We start from the raw sequence: 16,897 nt of genomic DNA on the forward strand, positions 1-16,897 counted from the left end.
TCCCTTCCTTGAAAAATAATGTGTAGACTTCTGAGAAAACACTCCAGATCATTTCACTAGTGGAAGTGCCAGCTCTAAGCAACAACCAAGAGCAGACTGCTTCAACGCTAGATGCCAACAGCACCTATCCTACCGCCATTGCTGTGGCAGCGCCCACCACACTTTTGTCGCCCAACTAGTTCAGCTCATGAAAGGACCTAGGATCCTGACGAGAATGCTGGAAAGCAGGAGATGTTAGGAGGGAAAGCAAAAGCTGACAGTCCGTCCTGCCTCCCATCTGTCCCACCAGACACGAACACTTCTGGTTCTAAATAGTTTTTAGGGGAGGTAGGGGAAAACCTACAATGAATCAAAGCTTCTGATTATTTCATACATCTGGATATTTTAATTACTCATCTATAAGCTCTTGGGGCAGGGACTGAGTGTTCATCTAAGTAAATAGTTAAATAAAAAGGCAAAGTGAGAGAACTGCTGACATTTTTGTCCAAGGGATCCAGAGCAAGACCCAAACTCTCCCATGAGTCCATGCCGATTCACAGTGACCCCATCAGACAGGGTGGAACTGCCCCTGTGAGTTTCTGAGACTGTAACTGTTTATGGCAGTAGAAAGCCCCATCTTTCTCCCAACCGCCAACCTTGCAGATCGTAGCCAAATGCCTAACCACTACGCCTCCAGGGTTCCTGTCCTAGGGATGGGCAGGAACAAGATTTCAGATTAAGTGTAAAGGAATAGTGAGAGAGACTACTGAGTTCAGCATGTACAATAACATCACACTATTCTCTGATTGTATAAAATCATTTTAAAAAGGTACGATGGGCCTCATGACCCAAGAGTTGGTGAACAAACAAGTTAGAGTGATGATCTGGAAATAGCAGTTCTGTAGTCGGATGATGTCAAGGACCACCCTACTATCGAGTAGGAGGATGCTCTGAATGGAAGCTGAAAGGAAGGTGGTTCTGGGGCCAGTGTAGCTTTTTGGCTCCCAGGGGAATTTGCACTGATCTGGATGGTGGGCTTCTATTATTGCCAGAAGAGAGGACATCTTAGAGAGGAGTCCGCGAGGGTCTTCTTTTTAAATATTACCAAATCTGTTTTTTCCTTATCGAATTCTCCTGCTTTTGCTCTGCCCCCCATATCTGTTTTACCTCCTGGGCCCTTAAGGGGAAAATGCTATCACCTATTATTTAATTATGGCCCTCCTTCCACTCCAAGATATCAGTGCATTGAACCTGTGTTTTGATTAAGCAAGTACCCAGTACTGTATTTATGCATAATGTTCACCTTGGTCTTCAAGGACTTTGGACATCACAGCTACGGAATGTGCTCAGAACACTTTGATCTGATTAATTATTCAAATAACGATTAGATTTCCATAATAAATTAGACATAATGGAGAATACATTAATGGGAAAATGTGTGGACATATTATTGCCTAGAGTTAAAAATTTCCAACCTTGAAAGAGAATATAAAGAGATTATAAAGTCATGTTTCTCACGAACTTCATTACCTTGTCACACTTTTAACATCACCACACCACAGTATAACGTGGTGCCTGAATGCAAAACTTAATGCTGAAATAATGAGGCCGGATCGAGATTTTAGAGCAGAAAGTTTAAGGAAGCTGAATGCTTTTTTTTTTGTCCTATTCAATCTGGCCAGGCCACCGAAAGGAAGCAGCTCCTGTCAGCTGCCAGTCTGCTGGGAGAAGTAGGGGGTGGAGGGAGAAGGGCTCCCAGGAGGCCAGGAGAGGTGGGGAGTGCAGTCATACCTCGGTGTCCACCTCAGTTCATTCTAAAGTTGGGTCCGAACCCTGAAAAGTTCATATTTTTCCCATAAGAAATAGTGGGAAACCACGCAATTGGTTCTGAAGCCCCCAAATTACACATATAACCCCATTTTTCCAGGACTTTCACACAGAGTTAACAGCCCTACGTTGCAGAAATACCCATAAAACATTGAAACACAAGAAATAGAGTACACCACATACCAAGACACCATGCAGTGAGTTAGCGATGGCATTTCCCACCAAGAAAGCGCAGCAGGAAGGAGCACATTGGCGAGTTTTCGCGTCCTGCCGGGAGCACTCGCTGTTGTCTGGGTGAGAGCGGGCCCTACAGTCTCTTCCCTCTGTGTCTGGGGCCAGATGTGGCGCGTGCGCGGCATGTGGCTGACCAGGTCCGTACAGGTTTTCTCAAGTCAGAGTTTCAGTGTGACGTTCGACCAGAGTTATGAACACTGAGCAGATTTTTTTTTAATTTAAATAATCTGTTCAGGTACTTGAACATTCGAGCTCAGAGCCGTTCACGAACCCAGGTGTCACTGTGGAGTCATCCAGCAGCATCCTGGAATCCACACCTATCACACTACAACCTCTCACCTTGTGTCTTGGAATGGAAAGCTGTGGCGTATGCGGGCAGCCTGGCGCATCTTGGGTTTCCTCCTCTGACTCATGGCTTCTCCTTTATTGCTTCTGGTGGGTGGAGACCAACTGATGTATCTGGAATGGATGCTTGCCAGTTCTTCAGATCCCAGCCGCCGCACAACGAAGTAGAAGGTGGCACATGTGTACTGAAAAACAATATGGGCGAAGCGGGGGAAAAAAAAAAAGAAAAACAATATGAAGCTAATTGAATGGGCTTTCCCTCAAAATCCTGACCCTAAACCTCCAAGCCAAGAAAACAATTTTAAAGAATTAACTATGTGAGATCAAATTCATAATGGCCCTCAGAGGTTGGCTAGGAAGTGGAGGGGCACTGAGTTGAATATGATGGTGGTGGAACAATAGGGAAAATGATAGCAAGAGTGGCAGCTCAGTGTCAAGACTAATCAATGGCGTGTGTAATGAATGAGACGTAGAGAAAGTGTTGAAGTGGTGTGTCTTTGACTATATGTACTTTTACCACGAGGGGAGGTGGGGGTCATTTTAAATTCTAAGTGAAAGAAAAAGCAAAATTTGCTTAGCAAAATATAAAATTCAAGTTTTTAAAAATGTAGATTTTAATCACATTACTATAGGCACAGAGTTAGCATTCAAATTACATAAGAGTCCACATAGCATTCTAAATTGGAATTCAATTGGTTGTACTATAAGGTTGTGATAGATAGATTGGCCTGAAGCAACTCACTCTCATGGAGTCCATGCCGATTCACAGCAACCCCATGTGACAGGGTAAAACTGCTCCTGGGGTTTCCAAACTGTACCTCTTTCCAGGAGTAGAAAGCTTCCTCTTTCTCCTGAGCAGGGGCTGGTGGTTTTGACCTACTGACACTATGGTTAGCAGTCCATCTTGTCTCCACTACACCACCAGTGGTGTTAAATAATGAGGTGCGTTTAGTACAGAACACGAACCAGAGACCGCTCAGTCACTGTACCCAGGGCCCTCTTCGAACCCACGTAGCTGCAGGCTGAGGATGCAGAAAGGTGGAATGGACAACAGGGTCATCATAAGCGGTGTCACGTGGATCCAAGGTAGGCGGAAACATGGCAGGGTACCCGACAGATCTTTAGGTGACAACCCATATGGGGCTTCCCCAGAGGCAGACAGGCCCAGCCAGGAGAAAAGTGAAGGGCAGGAGGGAGGAAATTCCAATGGTCTATCTAATAAAAAGACCACACTGCCAATGAGACATCCTGAGGCTATGACCTGATTGACAGGTTGGTCTCCACCCTTACACTTTCATAGAGATGTACGTTGACATACAATACAACGAGTCAATCCGCCCCCCCCCCCTGCCCACATATTGAAAGACATCAGAGTATCATCCTTTCATGGTGTAAAGTTTAAAGTTTGACTCTATAGTGGCTGGTAGTAAATCTCAGCTGTACTGATTATGTCACACACAACTTGATGAGAAAGCAGCAGAAAATATTCAATGCCAGATGTTTATTCCATAAAATTCATACTGACTGCTATCACATCGACTCCGCTGCAGAGCAACCCTATAAATGATTGGGAAAGCTACCCCCCACCCCCCCATAGACAAATTACTCTATTCTAAAGTGGTCCTTAAAAAGAGTATTATAAATAAAAGGAGGGTGTGGGAAGCCTGTTAGGGATTGATCAAGGGCAGTGTAACAGAGAAGAATTACTGAAACCCAAACAAAGACTGAGCATGATTGTGGGACAAGAGGAAAGTAAAAGGAAATAGAAGAAAGAACTAGGAGGCAAAGGGCATTTATAGATGCCTAAATACAGGATGGGGAAATAGATCTATGTGCATATATTTATAGGTTTAGTATTAAGGTAGCAGATGGACATTGGGCCTCCACTCAAGTACTCCCTCAATATAAGAACACTTTATTCTATTAAACTGACATTCCATGATGCTCACCTTCCCTACATGATCACTGAAGAAAAATGTGTGCATAAGCAAGTGTGGTGAAGAAAGCTGATGGTGCCCGGCTATCAAAAGATATAGCGTCTGGGTCTTAAAGGCTTGAAGGTAAACAAGCAGCCATCTAGCTGAGAAGCAACAAAGCCTACATGGAAATAGCACACCTGCCTGTGTGATCACAAGATGTTGAAGGGATCAGTTATCAGGCATCAAAGAACAAAAAAATCATATCATTGTGAATCAGGGGGAGTGCAGATTGGGGACCCAAGGCTCATCTGCATGCAACTGGACATCCCTTTGCAGTGGGGTCTTGGGGAGGTGACAAGCCAGTCAAGGCACAGTGTAGCATCAATGAAACATACAACTTTCCTCTAGTTCTTAAATGCTTCCTCCCTGTCCAGCCCCCCCCCCCCACTCCCCACTATCATGATCCCAATCCTACCTTACAAATCTGGCTAGACCAGATGATATACACTGGTACAGAAAGGAACTGGAAACACAGGGAATCCAGGACAGATGATCCCTTCAGGACCAGTGGTGAGAGTGGCAATACTGGAGGGTGGAGGACAGGGTGGGTAGAAAGGGGGAACTGATTACAAGGATCTACATATAACTCCCTCCCTGGGGAATGGACACCAGAAAAGTGGGTGACGGGAGATGTCAGGCAGTGTAAGATATGACAAAATAATAATAATTTATAAATGATCAAGGGTTCATGAGGGAGGGGGACCTGGGGAGGGAGGGGAAAAATAAGCTGACACCAAGGGTTCAAGTAGAAAGCAAATGTTTTTAGAACGATGAGGGCAAAAAATGTAAAAATGTGCTTGATATAATGGATGTATATATGGATTGTGATGAGTTGTATGAGCCCCCAATAAAATGATTTTTAAAAAAATATAAAAATTAAATTCTTATTTTTATAGGATAAAATTTTACAGAATAAAATTCTAGACTTAGTTTATTCATTTTTTTTAAACAACTGCTTGGAATAGATATTTTCAACACACATTCAAGTGTTCCTGATCAAACAAAATGGCAGTGTCTTGAGATTTAATTTAATGCCCATCATCTGGCACCCTGTTAGTCACTTTGCCATAATAGTCTTATCGTGTCCCCCGTTTTGCAATTAAGAAAGAAAAAACAAAACTGACTTGTAAAGTCCATTCCTCAAGATATTATAATAAACAATGCACAAGAGCTCACAAAAAACAAGATCACTAGCATGCCTATTGGCAGTGGAGTTCTCTTCCTGGTGGTTTATGGTGACAATTTATTTTCTTCTGTCTTTCCTGCTCTAAATTTGAACACTTTGCTGGAATCCTACGTGACAGGTACTTTAGAAGAAAAGCAATCACTCGCACGCTGACTGCCACTGAGTCCCCGTTGACTCATAGCGACCCTGCAGGGCAGAGGAGACCACCCCGTGAGCTTCCGAGACTGAAACTGTTTATGGGAGTAGAGGCCCCGTCTTTCTCCCACAGAGCAGCTGGTGGTTTTGAACTGCCAACCTTGTGGAATTGCAGACTAGCACATAACCACGATGTCACCAGGGCTCCTACACATACACATTGCTGAAGTCAAAGTAAGTAAAAACATTCGACATGAGCGGGTCTCCAAGCATGTCTATTTATTTTCATGCTAACATGGAAAAATCTTTAGCCTCCTGGGTAACATATTCATTATCTTAATTCACTTCTGGTTAGTCAATTCTTCAGGAGGATAAAAAGCCATCTGTTGAGTATAGATATTTGCTCTGCGAAGGAGTGGATTGAAAGCAAAATCAAATCGAGTAGTGATGATTTAGGCCCGCTGTCTTTCTTGAGCATGATCAATAAAAGTGGGGAGGCAAGCCCTGGAGCTCATTCAAGGACCAAGTGTCATAGCTGAAAAAGAAATCAGAGCGGCATTATTTGGAAGCACATATTAGAAAAAGAAAGTCCACCCAGGAGGGTGACGAGGACTAGAAAGAAGCAAAACGGCTCCATTAAAAGGGTGTTTAAGGGCCTTCTTCTCCCCAGTGCACACGTATATAAATTCCATTAGTGTTAATAGGACCTAAATGCATGGCGCAAGGGGATTATAGAGTAGCTTGTGTATGTGCTGTTCAATGAAGTCTAGGAAAAGTCAATTAAAAACCCCCAATGGTGGTTTAGGAGTCTAATGGGTTTACAGGTATATTCAAGAGAGGCATTTAATTTTAATTAATGGAATAATGTGTTATTCTTCTGCTGAAAACAAAATCATAGAACTGGCAGAGGGAAAATAATTTTAAATGATCCCAAATTTAGCCCTCAAAAAATCACAGTTTGAAGTTAGGAAATCTATTCTTGAATGCCAGGTGGTAAGATTGACCCTTGGTGAGAAGTTTATAATTTCCATTCAACTTGGAATATTGAGTTATGTAAAGAAATTAAATACACCGTTTTCCCTTTACAGAGAGAGGAAAGACAGGAGATTCATTTATACAGAAACAACAAAATCCCATTTGTTATTTACAAAAGTGAATGTATTCAAACCAGATTTTAACAAAAGAAAAGGAAGAGTGGTACACTCACTAGTAGATAGAAATCTTTTTATCTGGGAGGAAATTTGCTTCTGGAAGAATACTTGTAGGATGCCTTACTATTGTTAATATATGTAGCATTGCAAGTGAAAAATATGGTTCTTTGTCTGGAAGAGATGAGAAGCTAAGGGTGATTCTCTTCGTAGGTGTCACTGGTTTTGTTTCTCAAGACAGCCTAGCTTAGTGTAACTCCAAATTTAGGAAAAGCCAGATATGAGCATTCTCAAGAGAAGCTATAGCATAAGCCATCCATTTGCTGCTAGTGCGCGTAGGGAATGGCTGCACCACAGGGCTGAACTCACTTGTGAGGCAAATATGCCAAGCAGTCCAAGTCGGTCCCAGGTTACAAATGAGATCAGTGTCTTTCAGAGTTTGTAGATAAGTCAGAACAGGCACATAGGTTCTGAGTTAGCCTTGCTTTAGTGCAAAGATGGAACCCTGGTGGCAGAGTGGTTCTTTGTTGGGCTGCTAACCACAAGGTCAGATGGGAGACAGATGAGGGTTTCTCCTCCCGTAAAGAGTTACAGTCTCAGAAAACCACAGGGGGCAGTTCTCTCTTGTCCTAAAAGGTTGCTATGAGTTGTCATCTACTCGACAGCAGTGAGCTTAGTTCAAGGAGCCCTGATGGGTGGCCCTGTTGGGTAAGGGTTGAACTGCTAACGCAAAGTTGGTGGTTCAAACTCGCCCGCTATTCTGTGGGAGAAAGATGAGGCTGCCTGTCTCCATACAGATGTGCAAAGCCTCAGATCCCCTGAGAAAGCAACTTGAGTGGCCTGGGTTGCTTTTTGGTTACACGCAGGAAAGGCTGAGACCCTTTTCAATGACTTAAAAGCAGCCTGGGCAGCAAGTGATGGTTGATTGTGAAGAATCTGTCATGTACAGGGGTTGGTCCAATCATTTCAAACCCCAAATCTAAACCCACTGCCATCGAATTGATTCCAACTCATCACCATTCTCTAGAACAGAGTTGAATTGCTCTGTGGAGTTTCCAAGACATTCCGTCTTTACAGGAGTTAAGAGCTATATCTTTCTCCCCCAGAGATATTGGTGGGTTGGAACTGGTGACCTTATGTTAGCAGACCAACGCCAAGGGCAGAGCAACACGAGGGCTACTTCATCCAGTCAAAGTGAGGGCAGATTTACATAAGAGGAAAAGGCAAGCAGGAGGTGTCCTTGAGCCAGAGGAGCGCTTGCTGCCAGGAGTCCCTGGGTAGAGGGGAGAGGTGGAAAGCAGTGCGAGATAAACGAGTTGTGCAGTTAAAATGAAGTAATCAAAAATGGTGCTACAATAGCTAGTAGTGATAAGAGCAACTGGAGGCCACTCACACACTGTTGTGGGAGTACAAGCCGGCGCAGCCACTTGGAACAACTGTGTGGCCAGTCTACTAACGCTTAACACTCGCAACTAGCATGAGCCAGTCATCTCACTTCTAGGTGCATAGGATGCAGAAACTTACAGATGCTTACTCAAAGACTCAAACAGGTACGTTTTTAACATTATTTGTACTAGTCAGAAAATTGGAAGCACCCCAAATTTCCCTCAGTAGCAAAATGACTAAGTAAATTGCATTACATTCAAGTAATGAGATATATGCAGCAACAGGAATAAAAGCATATGTCATAATATGAATAAATCTTTCAAACGTTGCGCCGGGCCAAGGAAATTAGGTACAAACAAGTATGCATTGTTTAAGTCTATTTTGAGAGAGTTCAAAAGAAGTAGGCAAACGGAGCTCGGAGCTGGGGAGAGAAAAAGAGTATTTGTGAATGTTGCCGAATCTGGTCATGTGCTGCACAGGAATATTCATTTAGTAAAATATGACCCGAGTTGTGCTCTTATAATTTTTGCACTTCCTATGTCTGTATGTCACCTTCGGTAATCTTCATAATAAATTACCCTCCTTCTTAAAGAAGCACTGAGCCCTGTGGAAACAGGGAAACCCAAGCCATCAGGAAAGAGCTTTCGGAAGAAAGAGTGCGGGGTAGAACTTTTGGAAGGAAAGTTGAGGAGGAATCGGCAGTCAATGTTCACAGTCTGCCGTCACTTGGAGAAATAGAGGTAGCACTTAAACAAGGACCTAAGTCACAACAGATAACAATCTAGATGGGTCATTGCTATTGAGAAGACCTTAGGAGATCAAAGCTTACATCAGAATAGACACAAACTTGGAAATCAAGAGCAAAGATGGGACATATCATGAGTTCATGAGTTCAAACCACAAAACTGTTCAGACTAAGCGTGTGTTACACAGTAGCTTGGAATGTCCAGCCTATCCCTGCTTGGCTTTGAAGGACTCTTGCCTGGAAATGATAAAGGAGGAAACATCCAACAACAAACAAATGTCATGATTAGCCATTTTATTTATACACCACTTACTGATCTATTCTGAATCATGTGGTAAGAGTACAGTCAAGGTGTTAGGTAATTAAATGCCAAGGATATGCTCAATCTGTTGGATGACTTTTTTTAACAGGCACAATTATGGATCTCATAAATTGGTTGGTAGCTGCTTTAGTGCCATCAGTTCTAGTTCATATGCTACCTCCTGAAATGGCTGAATGTTGAGCAATTCTTTTTGGCACCGTGATTCTGTGTATTATTCCTAGCTCCCCTTGATGTTCCATGTAACTCAATAATAAGAACAGAAAAATTACAGTTAAAAATAAGCAAAATATTTGGAACAGACTCTTACTTTGGCCCTCAATGGAAAATGGTAGATCCCTTCCTAATCTAAGGTGTCCTAAACAATAGCTACTTCCACCCAAATGGAATCACATAGCACATTTGAAAAATCTCCTGCAAAAGACTTTAATGTGGTAAAGAGCAAAGATATCTCTTTGAGGACTAAGATGCTCCTGAGCGAAGCCATGGAATTTTCCATTGCCTCATATACATAGGAAGGGTAGATAATGAATAAGGAATAGCAGAGAATAATTAATGCATTTCAACTTTAGTGCTGGTAAAGAGTATTACATATATACGGAGCTGCCAGAGAAATTCAGTGAAAAGTAGTTAAGACGCTCAAGGAGATGAGTCGTCCTGGTGGCTCCATCAATGAGCTCAAACAGAAGAGCAGTCGTGAAGATGGTGCAGCCCGGACAGTGTTTCATTGTGCTGCATGTAGGACTGTCCCGAGATGGAATCAACTTGACGGTGGACTTCAAAAGGAATGAACAAATCTATCTCGGAAAAAGGACAGCCAGAGAATGGCTTCCTTAGAAGCAAGAATGGTGAGACTTTGTCTCATGTATTTTGACCACGTTATCAGGTAGAATCATTTCCTGGGGAAAGAAATCATGCTTCGTAAAGTAGAAGGACAGTGAAAAAGAAGAAGATCCTCAACACGATGGGCTACACAATAGACTCAAACACAAGGTCTGTGCGCATGATATGAGGCAGATAGTGTTGTGTTCTGTTGTGCATACGGTCAATAGGAGTTACGACCAATCGATGATGCCTAACAACAACTTGTCCCTCAAGGTCAATTTCACTTCTGTGAATCTCCAGTTCTCACATTGTCCTACTTTGATTCTCCCGGTAGATGGCCAGTCTGTACACTCCAGCATATTATTTGATTCTTTGAATCTCTAAACTTCAAATCACCATGATTCTGGCTTCTTATTTCTTCATTCTAGAAAGAGAACTTAGAGATACATGATATTCTTTCACCTAAGCTCTGCTCATTCGATGAAAACCTGTCACACCAACCAGATTAAACTCTGTATTTCATGGCGAGTCAGCTGAAAGGAATACCTCTTAACAGAGCATGTCCAGCATTGCTTGACTTGCAAGTCCTTCATAGAGGAAACAGTGGGAAATATGTGGTTGGAAACAGTGGGAAATATGTGGTTAGAATGAGTGTTTACATGGAAGCTATTCGGCATATAAAGAACCATGGTGGCATAATGGTTATGCAACCAGATGCTAACCAAAAGGTCAGAGGTTTGAATTACCAGCCACTCTTTAGGAAACAAAGACACAAAACAAAAAAAGCAAACCTGGGGTATTCTCTTATATATAAAACAACAAACAAACAAACCACCAAAAAGCTAGGATGTTACTCTATTCTATAGGGTTGATGTTACTTTATGGACTAAGATGTGCCTGACCCAAGTCATGGTATTTGCAATTGCCTCATATGCCTGTGAAAGTTGGACGCTGTGTAAGGAAGACCAGAGAAGAATCGACACATTTGCATCGTGGTGCTGCAGAAGGACACTGAAAGCACCACGGCTGCTTGAAGGACCAACAATCTGTCTTGGAAGAAGCACAGGCCTGGTGCTCCTCAGAGGCAAGGGTGGTGAGACTGCCTTAGTACTTGGACAGGCTGTCAGGAGAGACCAGTCCTTGGAGAAGGACACCGTGCTTGGTAAAGTACATGGGTAGGGAAAAAGAGGCAGGCCCTCCAGGAGATGGATGGACACGGTGGCTACAACGTGGGCTCAAGTACCAGAACAATTGCAGGACTGGGCAGTGTTCATTCAGTTGTACACACAGTCGCTATGGGTCAGAACTGACTTCATGGCTCACAGCAACAACTAAAGGAATAGGATTGTTCTGAACTATGATTCAAACCCAATTTCACTTTCATTGAGTCAATTCAAACTCATAGTTACTCCCTAGGACAGAGTTGAACTGCCCCTGTCAGTTTCCAAGGCTATAAATCGCACCCCTCTCCCTGCCAAATGTTTTATTAGCACATAATTTACATATGAAATTCAATAGTTCAGTTGTTCAATCATATCAAGAAGAATTATACAATCATTACTACATCAATTTTAGAACACCTCTCCCTACCCCCACAATTAAATTGTCTTTAAAATGAATTGTGCAATTGCAATCAGTTCTAGTGCTCCCTTCCCGCTCCCCCTTCATGGTTTACTTCTGAAATCCCCTTTCCCTCCCTATCAACCCCACCCCCATCTCTACACCCCCCCATAAATCCTCTTATCAGTTATTATCACTATGCATTTACTCCTCCTGTGCTTCATAAACAAGGAAACCAACAGAAACAATAAAAAATGAATAGAAATAAGGTGGTAAAGGTAAAATAATAATAATATAAAGATAAAAATACAAATCATGGGTAAGAAAGGAAAGACCCCTATCAATATTTTAAAAGCCATGGAAAAAATTTCTGTCATGGAACAAGTAAGAGATAGTTGCACCCAGAACCAACTCAGGTGGGATCTATAGGGAGGTCATATGGCCAAGTATCAAATTCGATCCAGCATAATCAAGATGACAAGAGTCTCTGCCTGGTAGTACGGCTGTTCCAGGCTCTTGTGAGGCTACAAAGCCCCATTTTTCTCCTGCACAGTGGCCGCTAGTTTCAAGATGCTGATCTGGTGTTCAGGAACTCAACAAGTAACCCGCATCTCACTAAGGCTCTAACAACGCTTACAAGTCACAGATTTCCATTTTGTCTAGTTCGCCTCACCCTCAGCCTCCCAAACCCTTTCCTCCTTATGATGGTACGGGCTAACACAATAGCCACACCATATCCATCGGGTTCTCTGATCTCCTAGAGCTGTATTTTCCTGGTGTGTTACTGAACTGGAATGAAAGAGGTCCTTCCCTTTAAAATGGTTAGAGGATAACCTTGGGGCTGATAGGAACCTCGTGTGCGTGTGTGTGTGTGTGTGTGTGTGTGTGTGTATGGCTAATGTACTGGTACTTAACTGCTACCTGAAAGGTTGGCTTTTTGAGTCCAATCAGAGGCACCTCAGAAGAAAGACCTGGTAATCTATTTCTGAAAACAAAACAAAATAAAACAAAAGCACAGTCATTGGACGTCCTATGGAGCACAGCTCTTCTCTGACATATACGGAGTTGCCACGAGTCAGAAAATTGACTTGACTGAAACTGACTTTAAGGGCCGATGCAGGGATGTGAGGAGGTGAGGGTCAAAACTCATTGATCGTGAGAACTAGGACCACCATTCTTCAACACTTCTCTGAGTCAGATGCTTCTATGGAGGCCGCCAGTAGCGAGGCGCTGTGAGTGCTCTTTCATGGTCTGACTCTCCCTCTGACCAAGTGGACCAACACGGACATGTCAATAATGGAAAGTGGCAGCGGCGAGGACCTGTGGTCTAAAATTTCTGATTAAAAAAATTGGGTCAACCATGTGTACGTGAGAGCTTGGGGAGGGGTGGATTCAAATGTCTAACATTGACTATCTGATTCCAGAGAGAGGAGCTAGGAGCTGCGTTTCTCCAGTGATTTTAATTAGATGGTAAAAACGAGAGAAAGAGTGTAAGGGATGATGGTGGAGGACGGCTGGGAAATGTGGCAAACTGTAGAAATCAGGCCCTCCCGCGGGAGACAACCTCCACTTCCCACCCGCTGATTATTGCCAGTTGGCAATGAGGACAGTTGCCAGAACTTCTGAGTTTTCAGAAGATGGAAATCCAGGTTTTTTTTCCAAATGGGAAATCTCCTATTTTTAAAACACTGTGTGGGCCAAACAAAACACGGCTGTGGGCTGCATTCAGTCTGCAGCCTACCATTCGAAACCCTTGATTTATAGTCCTCACAAAACATGACATTTCTGTTCCAATTTGAAATCTCAAGGCTTGTTACTTCCAGACTCAGGTCATTTTCTGCACTTCACTTTCCCCCTGCACTCCTTTATTATTTACACACATGTCTGCTTCCCCTCAAAGAGTGTACCGAGTTCTGGTGGCAGGCCTTGTATCTTTCTCATTGCAACAATCAGTGCGTGTTGGCTAAACAAGTGTTTGCTAGACAGCGCATTTCCAAAGCTCGTCAAAGGAAGCTTGAAGCTCCACTTGGGCTTAACTGAAATTTTATTTGCCAAAAATCAAAATATCGGAGAGTCATCTTGGGATTTTTATTTCCAGTAACAGTCAACTATATTTTAGCCCAACTTTTGTACAAAATGAACTATAACATGTGGAGGAAACATTAAAAAATCTTACAAATAATATCAAAGATAATCACAGATTTAATTAAAACAGAACCAAACTCACTGCCATCGAGTTGATGCCAACTCATAGTAACCCTCTAGGACAGGACAGAACTGACCCCATGTGAGTTTCTTACTGGTGTAGAAAACCTCATCTTTCTCCCACGCAACTGCTGACAGTTTCAAACTGCTGACTCTTTGGTTAGCAGTGCAACCCATGACCATTAAACCACCAGGACGCTTACAGATTTAATTGGGTGTCACCAAAATATGTGTAGAAATCCTAACCCCTATGCCTGCAGATGGATCGAACCCTGTTTGGAAATAAGATCTCCTATGTTATGTTAATTATATTGCATTGGAGTTGGATGGGTTCTAAATCTAATTCTGAGTGATAAAATTAGCAGATAAGACACAGAGATAAGCAGACATGGGGTAAGACATATGTCATATGAGAGTTACTGAGTCAAAGAATCGACATTGGACTTTCAGCTTCCAGAATTTTGAAAAAATTAATATCTGTCCATAAAGCCACCTACTTGTGGTATTTCTGTTATGACAGCACAGAGTAGTGAAGATAAAGACCTTGAGAGAACAGGGCGCATATAAGACTGTTAGCAATCTGGTAAGTCTTTTTTTCCTGGGGGCATTGGTTACTCAAAAGAGGTGACAAGACGAACTCTCTGCCATTCTGACTCAGAGTGATTATGTTAGGTTTATTGTGCCAACTAGGCCAATAGGAGCATGTGGGCAGAGTTTAATCAGATCACAGCTTGATTTGAGGATGACTGAAATCAATAAAGAGAGCTGGCATTCCATCTCCCTCTTGCTCCCTGGTGATTGTACCAGCATGCTGCTGCTTTAGCTAGTTCTCTGCCTCAACCTGTGTGCTACACTACCTGTGAGCCAAGCCAACCTGCGGATCATGTCACTAGAGCTAGAGGCTCTTTTGAGACCTGTTTTGCCATGCTGCTGGTGCATACACTGCTTGAGATTGAGGCTGGTGGATCCTGTCACATTGATTGAGTTTGAGATCCCATCAGGGCCTGCTTTGATAAGCTCCCCTGCTACTGACTATTGCTGACTAGCCCTGCTGTCTGCTGTCCCCAGGATTACTCTGCCTGCCTTGCTTGAGGGAATACTCTGCTGTCTGCTTCCTTGATCTTGGACCCAGCAGCCTACATGAGTTGAAGGTCTCCAGTATATTAACTGTTCCATGAAAGTGAGTTGAACTGAGCCCTCTGTACTGCTGTGGCCTAATTAGCCGTTTTATTCCTTTTTACTGTATAAAACTATATCTATATCTATAGATAGATAGATTAAAAATAATAAGTGTCCTGGTTTTGTTTCTGTAAAGAACCCTGCCCAACACAGCGAATGTATGTGGCAGAGTAGAACCTACCCCCTTTGGGTTTTCGAGACTAAATCTTTATAGGAGCAGAAAACCTCATCTTTCTCCCTTTGAGCAGCTGGTGGGTTTGAACTGCTCATCTTGCCATTACTAGCTCAACATCCAATGCACTATGCCACCAGGGCTCCTGAGAGGGTGAATAGGAAATGCCTACATGCGATGAGACTGAAGAATGAGATGGAGACCTTGGAAACTGCCCCCTACTCCCACCAACTCCATGCAGTTGGTCACGACTCTCCTCGTATCCTCACTTGTGCCTAACATCAGATCATTATACTTTGGAGGAGACAGCTTAATCTTCTGGTCTTTAGAGAGGTCGGTTGGTCAGAATCATCCAAGTTAGAATCTCATGGGACATAACTTTTATCCCAGGACAGGTTGATAATGAGGCTTTCCCGCTCAGTCATCCATCCTCGTAGCTCACTTGCCCTGGGCCTCACCCTCTGCTGCACCCGTGTGGACTTCGACCAGCTCTTCTTTTCTCCATGGACTGGAGGGAGGGCCCACTAGGCTACAGGCCTGTGCATGATACCCAGTGCAGCTGCTGTACTCTCCCAACCCCAAACAGTCTCTGGATACTAAGTAGTGAAATTCCCCACAAAATGGTGCCCAGGCTTCCCTGGCCTTGGTTCTCCAGACTCATCTCCCAAAGGGCATCCGTGACTAATGGGCTGTCCGTCCCTGGGTCCCAAGGGACAGGTTCTATAAGTGTGTTTGTGGGCGTAGGAATGGATACAGCTTGGATATGAGATTGGATGCCCACAAGATTTCATGTTGCCTGATTTTAGGACTCAAAACAAGCTACTAGAAAGAAACAAATTATTTGCCATACTAGGGACTTTTGTGTCACAGAGGCTGTGTAATAGGTTACTATTGATTTGATTTTGACTCATAGCAATCCTGTAGGACAGAGTAGAACTACTTCATATGGTTTTCAGGATTGTAATCTTAAAAAAATTTATTGTGAATTAGGTGAAGGCTTACAGAGAAAGCTTACACTGCTATATACATCAGTGCTAGTTCATTGCTCAGGTGGCATAGTGGATAACATGTTGAGCTACTAATGGCAAGATCAGCAGTTCAAACTCACTAGCTGCTCCCACAGAGAAAGATGAGGCTGTCTGTTCCTGTAAAGATTTAGCCTTGAAAACCTAATGGGTAAATTCAACTCTGCATGTGGGTTTGCTTTGAGTCAGACTTTACTCAATAGCAGCTAGTCATACATGTACCTTGCTCTCTCAAGGGCTTTATCCTGGTTTTCTAGGGCTGCCAAAACAGAAAAAACACAAGCAGGTGACTTTCAGGGACAGAAGTTAATCCCCGCCCCCCAAATTCTAGAACCTGACAGTTCAATGTCAACACTTTGGTTTCTCAGTGACTCTCATATGTCATATATATTTTGTTTCTGTTCATACATCGCAATCACCTCAACTCATTCTACTTTCTTCCTGTCTTTTCTGTTTCCAGTCCTCCTTTTTCCTAACCCTCTGAACTTTGCTGCTGGGTAAATGCTGTCCTTTTGGTCTCAAATGGTTGATTATCCTGTCACAGGGGTGAATGCAGTTCCCATCCTGAAGGATGACTAAAGGCCATCGTCTTGGGGGCCCCAAGTATCTACCCACCCAGCAAGCCTGGTCTCATGTATGCTTTTGAGT

Source organism: Tenrec ecaudatus, chromosome 3 (genome assembly GCF_050624435.1).
Source record: "Tenrec ecaudatus isolate mTenEca1 chromosome 3, mTenEca1.hap1, whole genome shotgun sequence".
Classification (NCBI taxonomy): Eukaryota; Metazoa; Chordata; class Mammalia; order Afrosoricida; family Tenrecidae; genus Tenrec; species Tenrec ecaudatus.